Raw genomic sequence first — 15,070 nt, forward strand, 5'->3', positions numbered from 1 at the left:
CTACAACATCATTTTAGACACTTTTCTGTGATCGTATTTTATGATATTGTGTCTTCATTGATTTCATGTCACTTTATTTCAGCGAATATAGTTCAGATGATATATATCTCTTGTGGCGGCATAAGCCACGGTACTCCTTCGACTCCTTTCTCCCAGTGTTTCTATTCCCCATCCCGATATACGAATCCCTGATAATAGTGGATTTGTTTTTGAAGAGGGTCCGCCTTGAGAAAAACACAATTTTTCTTTTTCTTTTTATTCTGAAGACGTGTTTCGCTGAAGTTCCAGCATAGTCAGTGTTTTTTTATCTTCTATAAAACAGGAAAAAATGCTTTTACCTGTTTGTAGTCATATAAATTTGAGTGTTTAAGACAGTATTTACATATCTGAGAAACACACAAAATTTTGTGCATATACCTTGTTAAAGCATGCTGTGGATTTGCTGGATTTTACGTTATTTAACTCAGTTTCTTTTGCTTCACTGTTTGTCATCTGCAACCATATAGAACTTAATGTAGGACAGTAGTTTACTTCGAAAATTTACGACTGGACAAGCCATATTATGGTTACGCCTACCATTAAATAATACTATGTGGAAGTGTGTGTTTTCAATACCTTTCACTTACTTTTGCTGTCTCCCCATTATCTTCACTGTGAAGGCCTGCACTAAGTAATTTCGAGACTCGCTGTTTAGAAGCTACAGAAATAGTGTTCGCAAACCATAGATGGAAACGTTAGTGACGAAAAATGGATTCGGGCCAGTGGGGTTGCACAGATGCCTAATGTGTAATGCGAGTGTTCACGAGGTATAGAAAGTACAGGTTCCAGTCCCGGTTCGGCACATTTCATGTCACGACACATTCAGTAATTCCAAGATCAACATATATGTTGTGTATCCGTTGATATCATTTCATACGATTGAATATTCACCAATTTCATATCATCATTTCATTTCAATGGATGCAATTCAATTCATGTATTTCATACGGACGCAATTTGATTAGAAGTCGCTTGTGAAGAAACACTTCAAAAGCCTTCTGGGAATCTAGGAATATCGAATCATCTAGAGATGCCATGTCAATACCACTCATTCGTTCTGCGGCTAGAGACGTATTTCTGTATAACAATACCGATGTTTTCTGAACACATGCTGGTTATGTGCCATAGGCCTTTTCCTTCGAGTATTTTGTGTCTGCACACAATATACGTTTCAAAATTCTACTACCAGTTTATGTTAATGATATGAATCTATCTTTTGGAAGTTGCTTCCGCTTCCTTTTATGCTTATTGATGTGGTTTGTGCAACTTTCCAGTCTTTAGGCACAAATCTTTCCTCCTGTGAACAGTAGTATCTGATTACTAAAAATGAAGCTATTTTGTCAGCATATTCTGAAAGAAACATGGTGGGTAGACAGTTGGGATCGGAAGACACTCTTCTATTAATGTGTTCTGGTGTAGCGAAGAGAGCCATTTTAAAATTACTTATTTTCGCAGTTATAAGTGATTCAAATTGTGGAATATTTAATAATTTTACATCCGACAGTTTGTTGCGTACCTGCTAAAACTATTTCCACTACTATGCGACCCTGCAATAAGTGACACTAGAGGATATTCGATATGTGCTTGTGTTACATTCTCTGAAACCAGTCGTTTTTAAGGGGCATTACGTAAACAACTAATGAATAAATTTCCCAATCCTAAACGTTTATATTAAATGTAAGCCTTCACCACCACTTACAGTTCCCTCGAAGCGGCTTTATATTCCGTATAAACTTTACATCTATCATTGGACAAACTAGCTTCTGTTACGTCAAGAGGTTTCCCGTTCAGGATGTTGTCGAAAACTAGTGAAAATTGTATGAAGTGTCGGAAAAAGCGTTCTGTTTACTACCACCATATACGCAGTCCAGTTACGTCAATGTGTCTACCTGTCAAGAGCCTGAATAAACATCTTTTGCAGCGCAGATCGCTGCGAGAGACGCGGGATTAGCCGAACGGTCTTGGGCTCTGCAGTCATGGGCTGTGCGGCTGGTCCCGGCGGAGGTTCGAGTCCTCCCTCGGGCATCGGTGTGTGTGTTTGTCCTTAGGATAATTTAGGTTAAGTAGTGTGTAAGCTTAGGGACCGATGACCTTAGCAGTTAAGTCCCATAAGATTTCACACACATTTGAACATTTGAGCTGCGAGACATGGAGGAAGGTAGTAATTGAGCTTCTGCAAGGTACCGACAGTGATGTGGAGCCATGCCGACACCAGAGCTATGGCCAGCTGTACTAGGTTCCTTGTTTGACGATCCACGGAGAACATCCTGATCGAGATGGTCTCACAGATTCTTCGGCTGGGTGGCCAGAGGGGTATGGTAAACTCATCCTGGTGCTCTTTCAACGAGACACGTACACTGTGGGCTGTGTGACACGTAGCATTGGCCTGCTGATAATTGCCATCGAGCCGAGGACTTGCAAAAGGCATGTAGGAGTTGTCATGGTCCCCAACAGTAGAAGCATACTTGTGTTATTCCCTAGACCATAACGCATCCAGGGCTTTTGCTTTCAGACCTTTCACGCCGTACACGTGAACGGCCATCTGTTCGATGGACCATAAAATGTGATTCGTCTGAAAAGACCACCTGTCGTCACGCAGTGCAGTTTCACTTGCGGTACTGACGTGCAAATTCCAGCCTTCGTCACTGTTGACAAGCAGTTAGCATGGATGCATCAACCAGCCGCCCGCTGCGGAGCTCCATACGCAGCAATGTTCGCTGAATGGTCGTTGAAGAGACACTATTGGCAGCCCCTTGGTTCATTTTGGAGGCCAGCTATCAACAGTTGCATGCCCATTTGTCCGTACAGATCTGTTAAGCTGTCGTTCAATCCTGTCTTCTATGGCCCGTGGTGCAACAGTTTCCTAGGCGCCGGTTTTGGATAGCTCCGTTTTGCAATGCACAGTCTTCTTTAACCACGGCGGCACACAAACAGTTAACAAACTTAACCGGTTGGGAAATGCTTTCACCTTCGACCCGAAAGCCAAAGATCATGCCCTTTTGGACGTAAGATAAATCGCTTTGTTTCCGCATTACAACAACTGCACTGTTTTCCATGCCCTCCCATCCCAACATGCTTTGTATACCCTCGACTACAAGTACTGGCACCTATCGTTTGTGAGTGATTATAAGATCGACGTCAAACATAGGCGGTGGTCACATTAATTTGACTGGATCGTGCATTAATATATGACTGCTTTCGACACAGTGTACGGTAGGCCCGTAGGTGTGTACGAGAGGGGGCACTTGCGGCCTCCTGCCTCCCCCTGGAATCTGGAGTACAGAATTTTTACTCATTACATCATTCTCATACGCTTCTATAAGTGAATGGATAATCATCAGTTCACTAAAATAGAATAAGTTTTTTGTCACCTAAGAATTTAAGTTCTCGTGGTATGACACGTCTGAAACTGACCATCTCATTTATACAAATTATGACAATTTTAGATACTTGCTGTCCCTGGTTAAATTTCTGCGGGGGGATATGGATCTGCCTATAATTTTCCGAAATTTCTTTTCATTATACGAGACTGTTTAGGAGATCTTAATATGATTCTCATCAGTTGCTTATTGTACAGGCTGCCCTAAGTATCGTGCATGTCTCAACTACTAATACTTGTTTGAAGATACAGGTGCAAGGTTGTCTGAAGGGCTAGAACTCAGATACGCAAAGGATCGATTATTTGAAAAAGATGTACCAAATGTTGGTTCAAAAAATGGTTCAAATGGCTCCGAGCACTATGGGACTTAACTTCTGAAGTCATCAGTCCCCTAGAACTTAGAACTACTTAAACCTGACTAACCTAAGGACACCACACACATCCATGCCCGAGGCAGGATTCGAACCTGCGACCGTAGCGGTCGCGCGGTTCCAGAGTGTAGCGCCTAGAACCGCTCGGCCACCCCGGCCAGCCCAAATGTTGGAAAAGAGGATTATAATTAGTTGTCCTTTATTACAGCTCACGTTAAAATTTTTGGGAAATTTAGTAGAGAATGGAATTAATATGAAGGTGAGGAGAACCGTCATTGTGCAGTCACTTGTTTTGCCTCTAAATATCGAATAACGGGTCTGTGGGAATCGAGCTGAAGGACTCTCTTGGCATATTTACCTCATTTCCCCCCTTTTTTTAACATGAAAGGCAAAATGTTGAAGAGAATTAACCACTTACTCACTTCTTTTCACAGCATCACTGAATTCCAGATGATTTTAAAGGTTTTGATGAACTTATGCTGACACTGCTAATACTCGAGAGATTGACGTAACCGTTACCATAAATTGCATCACGACGGTAGTGAGAGGGGTGAGACAGAAGTACTGGCGCCAGAAATTTTGGTCGCGTCAAAGCGGATAGAGAAAGTGCAACTGCGGCACGCCAGCTGTTCTGGGAAGCCGGTGGCGACGCCAGGTGGGTCGCACGTAGCCGCGGTTCGCCTCGCGTCGACGTGCGCGGCTACGTGCCACGCGGCCTTGCCGGCTGCTTCGTGCCTCACTCGACTGACGCACTCGCGTCATGGAGTCACACGGACACACGCTTTTCCCTGCTCGTAATTAATGCCTACAGAAGACTGGGTTCACCAAATCTAAACACTAGAGTCTACTATTACCTGTTATTAGAAGTGACGGCGCTTCGGTCGGCTTATCGTGAGCTTTTACCGTGATCTTTCAGAGGACACGCTAAACCATTCAATAGTATATGCACAACTGTTTTAAAATCATTCACAGTACGATGCACTTTTCTTAGTCCCCGCTGTACTTGTCTACAGTAATGTCACTGCGTGTTTCCTAGAATGGCCAAGGGAGGCCAAGTGTAATAATACCGTGGCTGGGGAGTACTTTCCACAGAATTACTTTTCCTTCTACCTTCTATCGCGCAGCCTCTGTTGTGACTGATTACGTCTCGTGTCGATGCTAGCATTGTTTTTCGAAGTGATGTCTTTCTGATTAAAGTTCTAGAGCAAGGTCAAAAATCACTCGCCATGACAAGAGGGCGTTTTTGGGTTTCGACCGTAGTATTATGTTCTATAGTTTCTCTGAAACTCACCGAGCGAGCCAGTGCAGTGGTTAGCACACTGGCCTCGCATTGGGAAGGACGGATGTTCAGACCCTCGTGCGGCCATCCTGATTTAGGTTTTCTGTCACTTTCCTCAACTGATTCAGGCAAATGCCAGGATGGTACCTTTGAAAAAGGGGACGGCCGATTTCCTTCCCAATCCTTCCCTAATCCGAACTTGTGCCCCGTCACTAATGACCTCGTTGTCGACGGGACATTAAACACTTAACTCTTCCTATCTCTGAAACTCGCCTGGAGATAAAAATCGGAGAATACGAGATATTCTATCACAGTTCCACCATGCCAAGACTACCATCATTCCTCATCTTTCTCATGCAAATGTTGTTGGTAGTAAGCTTACCGAACAAAATATACAGTCCAGTCACACAAATACATTTAATATACACACATCAAAAAAAGTTTTGCATCACCTCGGTTCCGAGAGTTCCGGAACCTGTACAGAAAACTGAAATAGAGATCAATATAAAAATCATTTCCGCCCTTTTTATTGCTCACCAAAACCACACATTGCATGTTGTACCACCATATAGCGAGACCATCAGAGGTGGTGGTCCAGATTGCTGTACACACCGGTACCTTTAATACCCAGTAGCACGTACTCTTGCATTGATGCATGCCTGTATTCGTCGTGGAATACTATCCACAAGTTCATCGTGGCACTGTTCGTCCAGATTGTCCCACTCCTCAACGGCGATTCGGTGTAGATTCCTCAGAGTGATTGGTGGGTCACGTCGTCCATAAACAGCCCTTTTCAATCTATCCCAGGCATGTTCGATACGGTTCATGTCTGAAGAACATGCTGGCTACTCTAGTAGAGCGATGTCGTTATCCTGAAGGTAGTCATTCACAAGATTTGCACGATGGGGGCGCTAATTGTCGTCCATGAAGATGAATGCCTCGTCAATATGCTGCCGATATTGTCGGAGGTTGGCATTCAAGTATCATACAGCCGTTACGGCGCCTTCCATGACCACCAGCGGCGTACGTCGGCCCCACATAATGCTACCCTATCAGGGAACCTCCACCTTGCCGCACTCGCTGGATAGTGTGTCTAAAGCGTTTAGCCTGACCGGATTACTTCCAAATACGTCTCCGACGATTGTCTGGTTTAAGACGTATGGGACACTCATCGGAGAAGAGAACGTGATGCCAATCCTGAGCGGTCTATTCGGAATGTTGTTGGGCCCATCTGCATCCCCCCCTCCCCCCCCCCCATGGTGTTGTGGTTGCAAAGATGGACCTCCCTCGCCATAGACGTCTGGAGTGAAGTTGCGCATCATGTAGCCTATTGCGCACAGTTTGAGTCGTAACACGGCGTCCTATGGTCCTGTGGCTGCCTGAAAAGTATTATTCAACATGGTGGCGTTGCTGTCAGGGTTCCTTCGAGCCATAACCCGTAGATAGCGGTCATCCACTACAGTAGTTTGAGTCGTAACACGGCGTCCTATGGTCCTGTGGCTGCCTGAAAAGTATTATTCAACATGGTGGCGTTGCTGTCAGGGTTCCTTCGAGCCATAACCCGTAGATAGCGGTCATCCACTACAGTAGTAGCCCTTGGACGGCCTGAGCGAGGCATGTCATCGACAGTTCCTGTCTCTCTGTATTTCTTCCATGTCTGAACAACATCGCTTTTGTTCACTCCGAGATGCCTGTACACTTCTCTTTCTGGTACAAGGTAACAATACGGACGCGATCGAACCGCGGTATTGACAGTCTAGTCATGGTTGAACTACAGACAACACGAGCCGTGTACCTCCTTTCTGGTGGAATGACTGGAACTGATCGGCTGTCGGACCCCCTCCGTCTAATAGGCGCTGCTCATGTATGGTTGTTTACATCTTTGGGCGGGTTTAGTGACATCTCTGGACAGTCAAAGGGACTGTGTCTGTGATACAATATTCACAGTCAACGTCTATCTTCTGGAGCTCTGGGAAATGGGGTAAAGCAAAACTTTTTTTGATGTGTTTATATCATAACGGCTGTAGTCGCCACTGTTGTATTTTCCTACGTTCGCTATCAACGTGTAGTTACCACTCACAGGCGGCAGGTAGGAGTACTAACAGTGTAAAGTATATAAAGCGTGTTGGGAGGGGGACGAGGAAAACAGTACAGTTGTTATTGCAATGCGGGGTATGGAGCGATTTACACGTGACGTCGAAAAGGACATGATCATTGGCTGTCGTGCCAAGGGTGGAAGCATTTCCGAAACCGGCTAAGCTTGTTAAATATTTGCGTGCCGCCGTGGTTAAAGTATACTGTACTTGGTAAAATGGCGCTATCCAAAACCGGCACCGAGGCAACTGTGGTCTACCACGGGACATATATAACAGTGGTGAACATTGGGTGCTGAGGTCTGCACAGGCGAATTGACGTGACTGGCCGTTCAGCGAACGTTTGTGCGTATGGACCTCGGCAGCAGGCGCCTAATTTCATCCACCTACGGTGACTGCTGGTCGTCGGTGACGAAGGTTGAGAACTGAACGCCAGTACTGCAACTGGACGTCCACTGAGTGACTACAGGTGCCCGTTTCAGATGAAAGCAAACTCTCTGCAACAATCGTCGGAACGTTATAATCTGGAGAATGTTTTCCTGGCGTTACCTGGGTGACATAGTCATTCTAGAAGGCACAATCGATCAACACAACTATGCATCTGCCCTGGTTTAACGGTCACTGAGACCCCAATCTTGCCTCGACTGGCCCGATATTAACTCCATAGAAAATATCTGGAATAGTGGGTGAAACATAACAGACAACATTCCCGCAATTTGGTAGCAATAGAGCATCTAGTCATGAATGAGTGGCTACAGCTAGATATGAAATACCTAAGGAAATTTGTACACTCTCTTCCTCCCCAAATTGACGTCATCAAGGCCGTGCTGTACGTTATTAGAGTGTTTTCTCCTCGAGGTGACTGCCTTTTCTGTCCGATGTTCTTATGTGAATGAAATGTTATGAATAAACGAGAATGAGATTTTCAGTCTGCAGCGGCGTGTGCGCTGATATGAAACTTCCTGGCAGATTAAAACTGTGTGCCGGACCGAGACTCGAACGCAGGACCTTCAACTTTCGTGTGCAAGTGCTCTACCAATTGAGCTACCCAAGCACGACTCACGCCCCGTCCTCACAGCTGTACTTCCGCCAGTACCTCGTTTCCTACCTTCCAAACTTTACAGAAGCTCTCCTGCGAACCATGCAGGACTAGCACTCCTGAAAGAAAGGATATTGCGGAGACATGGCTTAGCCACAGCCTAGGGGATGTTTCCAGAATGAGATTTTTCACTCTGCTGCGGAGCGTGCGCTGATATGAAACTTCCTGGCAGATTAAAACTGTGTCTTTTCTTTCAGGAGTGCTGGTCCTGCATGGTTCGCAGGAAAGCTTCTGTAAAGTTTGGAAGGTAGGAGGCGAGGTACTGGCGGAAATACAGCTGTGAGGACGGGACGTAAGTCGTGCCAGGGTAGCTCAATTGGTAGAGCACTTGCCCGCGAGAGGCAAAGGTCCCGAGTTCGAGTCTCGGTCCGGCACACAGTTTTAATCTGCCAGGAAGTTTCGTTTTGAATAATGTTTACTGATATTCACAATAATGACATTTAAGATGGTGACCCTCAGGTTCTGGAGATCGGGAGCTGAAAGACCAGTGGGTGAGACACGCGAGTTATGTGGTGCTGTGGGACAAGCCTGGACTGGTTCGTCTGTTGGAATTGGTCTGATTTAGGAGGATTCTATGCTAGCGTCATTATAGATTTTACATCAGCTCGCACAGTGTTTTCACTCTTACAGCCATCCCATGACACCCAAGGATAAGCGAGTTTGATGGCTGTGCACGAGGGGATGACCTGATGATGATACTTGAAACCGAAACCGGTAGCCATTTGACAGAAGAAGATCGAGTATAGACTAAAGAAAATTGAATGCTTTTTCTGATTGTGGTGATATCATTTCCTACTGATATCATGTGGAACTGTGTAATTGGTTGTTTTGGTGTATAAAGGAACCGGCCTACAGGGTCATCAGTCCCTTTGTGTAATTGATTTTACTCTGTCGAAGTGCAGAAGGCTTTCGGAGGCGTTCACAGAGGAGTAAGAGGCGCTAGTCAATCCGAAGGGTGGGACTGGCACTCGCTTTCGTATTCGTACCGGTTCCATTGCAAGGGTGAGGTTTGTTGGCACCAAGCGAGGTCACACATGGCGCGCGAAACTGTAGATGTCAGTCGTCTGAGCGACCTTCCCTCGCGGCCTTTCTTTGAGGACGAGACTATGATCAAAAGTAACGTCTTGATTAATTGAATGGATGAAAGATAGTAGAGGGAACATGTTCTGCAGTTATTACTTGACTTTCGAATTACCACAAGTAACAATTGTGATCGCAAAAACCGTAATAATTAACGGCGAAAGAGTACAGATCTTTTACTGTCCGCTTAAATTGTTTTACATTTTTTTAACGACCGATCTTGGTGAACATAAACTATTGTCAGATCTGTAGATTAAAGTGACATAACTAATCAACATATTCGATACACAAAGTTTCTATTATACCGTATCTTCGAACATACCGTTTGTACCAGTTACAAGGTTTATAGTCCTCAAAGCAACTGTCAACAGTTGGCGTGTTATACGTTTGTCACATATCGACGAAAAATACTTTTCCAAATCGAATTACTAACTTCTTTTGTTTACGCTTCAGACATAACATCCATCCGCGGATAAAGATATACATTTCATATTAGATCGGAATTGAACAGCACATGATGTCGAGAAGAGCTTTATCCAGGAGAGGAGGAATTCGTGATTCTTGCGTTCTTTGCAATGTTCAATAACGCGTGTGCATATACACTACTAGCCATTAAAATTGCTACACCACGAAGATGACGTGCTTCAGACGCGAAATTTAACCGACAGGAAGAAATTCAAAATGGTTCAAATGGCTCTGAGCACTATGGGACTTAACATCTATGGTCATCAGTCCCCTAGAACTTAGAACTACTTAAACCTAACTAACCTAAGGACATCATACAACACCCAGTCATCACGGACCGGAAGAAGATGCTGTGATATGCAAATGCTTAGCTTTTCAGAGCATTCACACAAGGTTGGAGCCGGTGGCGACACCTACAGCGTGCTGACATGAGGAAAGTTTCCAACCGATTTCTCATACACAAACAGCAGTTGACCGGCGTTGCCGGGTGAAAAGTTGTTGTGATGCCTTGTGTAAGGAGGAGAAATGCGTACCATCACGTTTCTGACATTGATAAAGGTCGGATTGTAGTCTATCGCGATTGCTGTTTATCGTATCGCGACATTGCTGCTCGCGTTGGTTGAGATCCAACGACTGTTACCATAATATGGAATCGGTGGGTTCAGGAGGATAATGACGGAACGCCGTGCTGGATCCCAACGGCCTCGTATCACTAGCAGTCGAGATGACAAGCATCATATCCGCATGGCTGTAACGGATCGTGCAGCCACGCCTCGATCCCTTAGTCAACAGATGGGGCGTTTGCAAGACAACAACCATCTTCACGAACAGTCCGACGACGTTTGCAGCAGCATGGACTATCAGCTCGGGGACCATGGCTGCAGTTACCCTTGACGCTGCACCACAGACAGGAGCGCCTGTGATGGTGTACTCAACGACGAACCCGGGTGCACGAATGGCAAAACGTCATTTTTTCGGATGAATCCAGGTTCTGTTTACAGCATCATGATGGTCGCATCCATGTTTGACGATATCGAGTTGAATGCACATTGGAAGGGTGCATTCGTCAATGCCATACTGGCGCATCACCCGGCGTGATGGTATGGGGTGCCATTGGTTACACGTTTCGGTCACCTCTTGTTGGCATCGGCGGCACTTTGAACAGTGGACGTTACATTTCAGATGAGTTACGACCCGTGCCTTTACCCTTCATTCGATCCCTGCGAAACCCTGCATTTCAGCAGGATAATGCACGATCGCATGTTTCAGGTCCTGTACGGGCCTTTCTGGATACAGAAAATGTTCGACTGTTGCCTTAGCCAGCACATTCTCCTGATCTCTCACCAATTGAAAACGTCTGGTCAATGGTGGCCGAGCAACTGGCTCGTCACAATATGCCAGTCACTACGCTTGATGAACTGTGGTATCGTGTTGAAGCTCCATGGGCAGCTGTAGCTGTACACGCCATCCAAGTTCTGTTTGACTCAATGTCCAGGCGTATCAAGGCCGTTATTACGGCCAGAGGTGGTTGTTATGGGTACTGATTTCTCAGGATCTATGCACCCAAATTGCGTGAAAATGTAGTCACATGCCAGTTCTAGTATAATACACTCCTGGAAATTGAAATAAGAACGCCGTGAATTCATTGTCCCAGGAAGGGGAAACTTTATTGACACATTCCTGGGGTCAGATACATCACATGATCACACTGACAGAGCCCAGGCACATAGACACAGGCAACAGAGCATGCACAATGTCGGTACTAGTACAGTGTATATCCACCTTTCGCAGCAATGTAGGCTGCTATTCTCCCATGGAGACGATCGTAGAGATGCTGGCTTGCCATGCCATTTCCACCTGGCGCCTCAGTTGGACCAACGTTCGTGCTGGACGTGCAGACCGCGTGAGACGACGCTTCATCCAGTCCCAAACATGCTCAATGGGGGACAGATCCGGAGATCTTGCTGGCCAGGGTAGTTGACTCACACCTTCTAGAGCATGTTGGGTGGCACGGGATACATGCGGACGTGCATTGTCCTGTTGGAACAGCAAGTTCCCTTGCCGGTCTAGGAATGGTAGAACGATGGGTTCGATGACGGTTTGGATGTACCGTGCACTATTCAGTGTCCCCTCGACGATCACCAGTGGTGTACGGCCAGTGTAGGAGATCGCTCCCCACACCATGATGCCGGGTGTTGGCCCTGTGTGCCTCGGTCGTATGCAGTCCTGATTGTGGCGCTCACCTGCACGGCGCCAAACACGCATACGACCATCATTGGCACCAAGGCAGAAGCGACTCTCATCGCTGAAGACGACACGTCTCCATTCGTCCCTCCATTCACGCCTGTCGCGACACCACTGGAGGCGGGCTGCACGATGTTGGGGCGTGAGCGGAAGACGGCCTAACGGTGTGCGGGACCGTAGCCCAGCTTCATGGAGACGGTTGCGAATGGTCCTCGCCGATACCCCAGGAGCAACAGTGTCCCTAATTTGCTGGGAAGTGGCGGTGCGGTCCCCTACGGCACTGCGTAGGATCCTACGGTCTTGGCGTGCATCCGTGCGTCGCTGCGGTCCGGTCCCAGGTCGACGGGCACGTGCACCTTCCGCCGACCACTGGCGACAACATCGATGTACTGTGGAGACCTCACGCCCCACGTGTTGAGCAATTCGGCGGTACGTCCACCCCGCCTCCTGCATGCCCACTATGCGCCCTCGCTCAAAGTCCGTCAACTGCACATACGGTTCACGTCCACGCTGTCGCGGCATACTACCAGTGTTAAAGACTGCGATGGAGCTCCGTATGCCACGGCAAACTGGCTGACACTGACGGCGGCGGTGCACAAATGCTGCGCAGCTAGCGCCATTCGACGGCCAACACCGCGGTTCCTGGTGTGTCCGCTGTGCCGTGCGTGTGATCATTGCTTGTACAGCCCTCTCGCAGTGTTCGGAGCAAGTGTGGTGGGTCTGACACACCGGTGTCAATGTGTTCTTTTTTCCATTTCCAGGAGTGTATATTTGTCCAATGAATACCCGTTTATCATCTGCACTTATTCTTGATGTAGCAATTTCAATGGCCAGTAGTGTACTTTACTCACACAGTATGTAAGGACACACTCTTTCTTACCGTCCATGAACTGCAAGAACTAGGAAGTGGAAGTTGTATCAAAAATTAGTAATTTTATTAAAACGTCTCCATTTTTCATAACATAAACTTCTTTGAAGTCCACAACCGATCTGTTGTGTTCTTCGTCACTGTCTTTAGAAGATCATTTGAAAAAGACGATTAACGTTAACACGATCTCCCTGGACTAGGGACCTTATTTGAACTGCACTGGAAAGGGACACATAGCGCAACGATGAGCCAACCTTAAGCTAATTAGAATGGATGGTAAGGAGGAAAGGGAACAAAACTGTCAGTCTCAGTAAGAATACATATCACGCTGTTGGAAATTGGAGCTTTTCTGCATGATTTTTATTGTAACATTGTCATAGGACAGTTTGTTTGGGGATAATTCCTTTTCATAAGGTCGTGTCACTACGTTTTCGCGTAAGGGGGAAGGGAAAGACAATTAGTTCGGGATGGCAGAAAGGCAGCGACTGACGGGTATGAGTAAGCCCGGCCGCGAACGGACGACACCTATTTTTACCGACGGCCAACCTTGACAGTGAGTACCGGAGGCGACACGTGGGCCTGGCAAATAGGTGCCGGCTATTCGCGGAGGTTTGTCACCACCGTGCTTAGAACTGCGCTCGTACTGCACGGCGAGTACCGGGTAAAGGCCGCGATATCGTCCTGGTCACTCTGTCAGTTAATAGTGCAGGTGCTCATGTTACTTGGAGGCCAGAGTAAATACAATCATTATCTGACTACCATATCACTTTCAGATCATTTGAAAATATTGAATGAAAGATCTCAGCATCCACTGGTTGATCAAAGTAATATGTATACCTAAGTAATAGGGTCTGGAGTCACCATAGGTCTCCAAAGCAAACCTCCTGTGGTTCGACATTTGTGAATCGTGAATAGAGGTCAACAGGATATTGTAACTTTCTCGGAAAAGAAACCCGTCACAATTTTCTGAGAGATGTTGCAAGACCGTAGCGGGCTGTTGATTGTTTTTACAACGGCCTGCATTGGCCTGGTACTAATAAAAATGCGTTGATTGTGGACGGAATAGGACTGTGTTCTTACATCTTCATGGTCATGAAATCTCATGAGACTATCATCATGGTATATCCTGCCGTGGACATTTCCAGCACATTGAATGATGTTTGTCGCCTGAAACGGTTCGATGAACTTTGGAAACTACTTACCAATCGTTTCAGAAAAATCAAGTTAACCTTTCACAAAAATCAAATTATCATGGCTTATTACAGAATATCCCTAATGCTTCCCTGTCGGACGTGTGTTTTCGCTTGTGCTCTTCTTCTTCTGACGGGTAACGTGATGTAAACGTAGAGTAGTCCAATCGCATTACATGTTTCCATTTTGTGTTCCTTATCTTCTGAAGTCACTTCTTGGTATACTTTTGGTTTAGAGAGGTTTGAGAATAACAATTTCACCATGAAGTTTTTTTGTAATGAAATCTCCATCGCACAGCTGGTGTCAACATTGTGTATTACACTTATATCTTAAAACCTTTGAATCGCTTTGATACGAGTGATGTTCTTCTCTGCGAGGTAAAACTGTCTTGTTTCTATAATAGAGATAGCCATGGAAAGATATTTTGAAGGCAGATATTTCGTTTCATTTTATCAGAGTTGTACAGGGAGCGAGGGAATTTAGTCCCGAGATCGGATCGCTTCCTCGAATCCCATAAATAGGGTGAGGCATTTCCTGTAGAGCAGATATTTATTATACAGGACAGATATTAATACTCTCATTTTCATTTCGAAGAATAATCACAACGGACTTATAAAATGCCTATAAGAATGTTTTCGTAATATTATTAGCCATCGAAATGTAGGTATAACTTTTTTCAAATGGCGTTATGCGACTTTTTGGTTCCGCTTTATGTATTTAGCGACGTTTTTCAAAACTTAGTATAGCATCAGCCAATTCTTCATTAGTTAAATTTATTGTACATCATAAGTCTTTGAAAGTTAATAACGATTCGATACTGTAAATAGTTTGCAAATAGTATCAATTAGTTGACTTCAGCATATCCCCCAATGCGCTTGATCTACACACACTTTTGTTCTATTATATTTCGTTAAAATCTTCAGGAGGGCATACATAATTACTGGAGTGTCTCCCATCTTGAC

The sequence above is a fragment of the Schistocerca serialis genome, chromosome 8 (assembly GCF_023864345.2).
Source record: "Schistocerca serialis cubense isolate TAMUIC-IGC-003099 chromosome 8, iqSchSeri2.2, whole genome shotgun sequence".
In the NCBI taxonomy this organism is placed as follows: Eukaryota; Metazoa; Arthropoda; class Insecta; order Orthoptera; family Acrididae; genus Schistocerca; species Schistocerca serialis.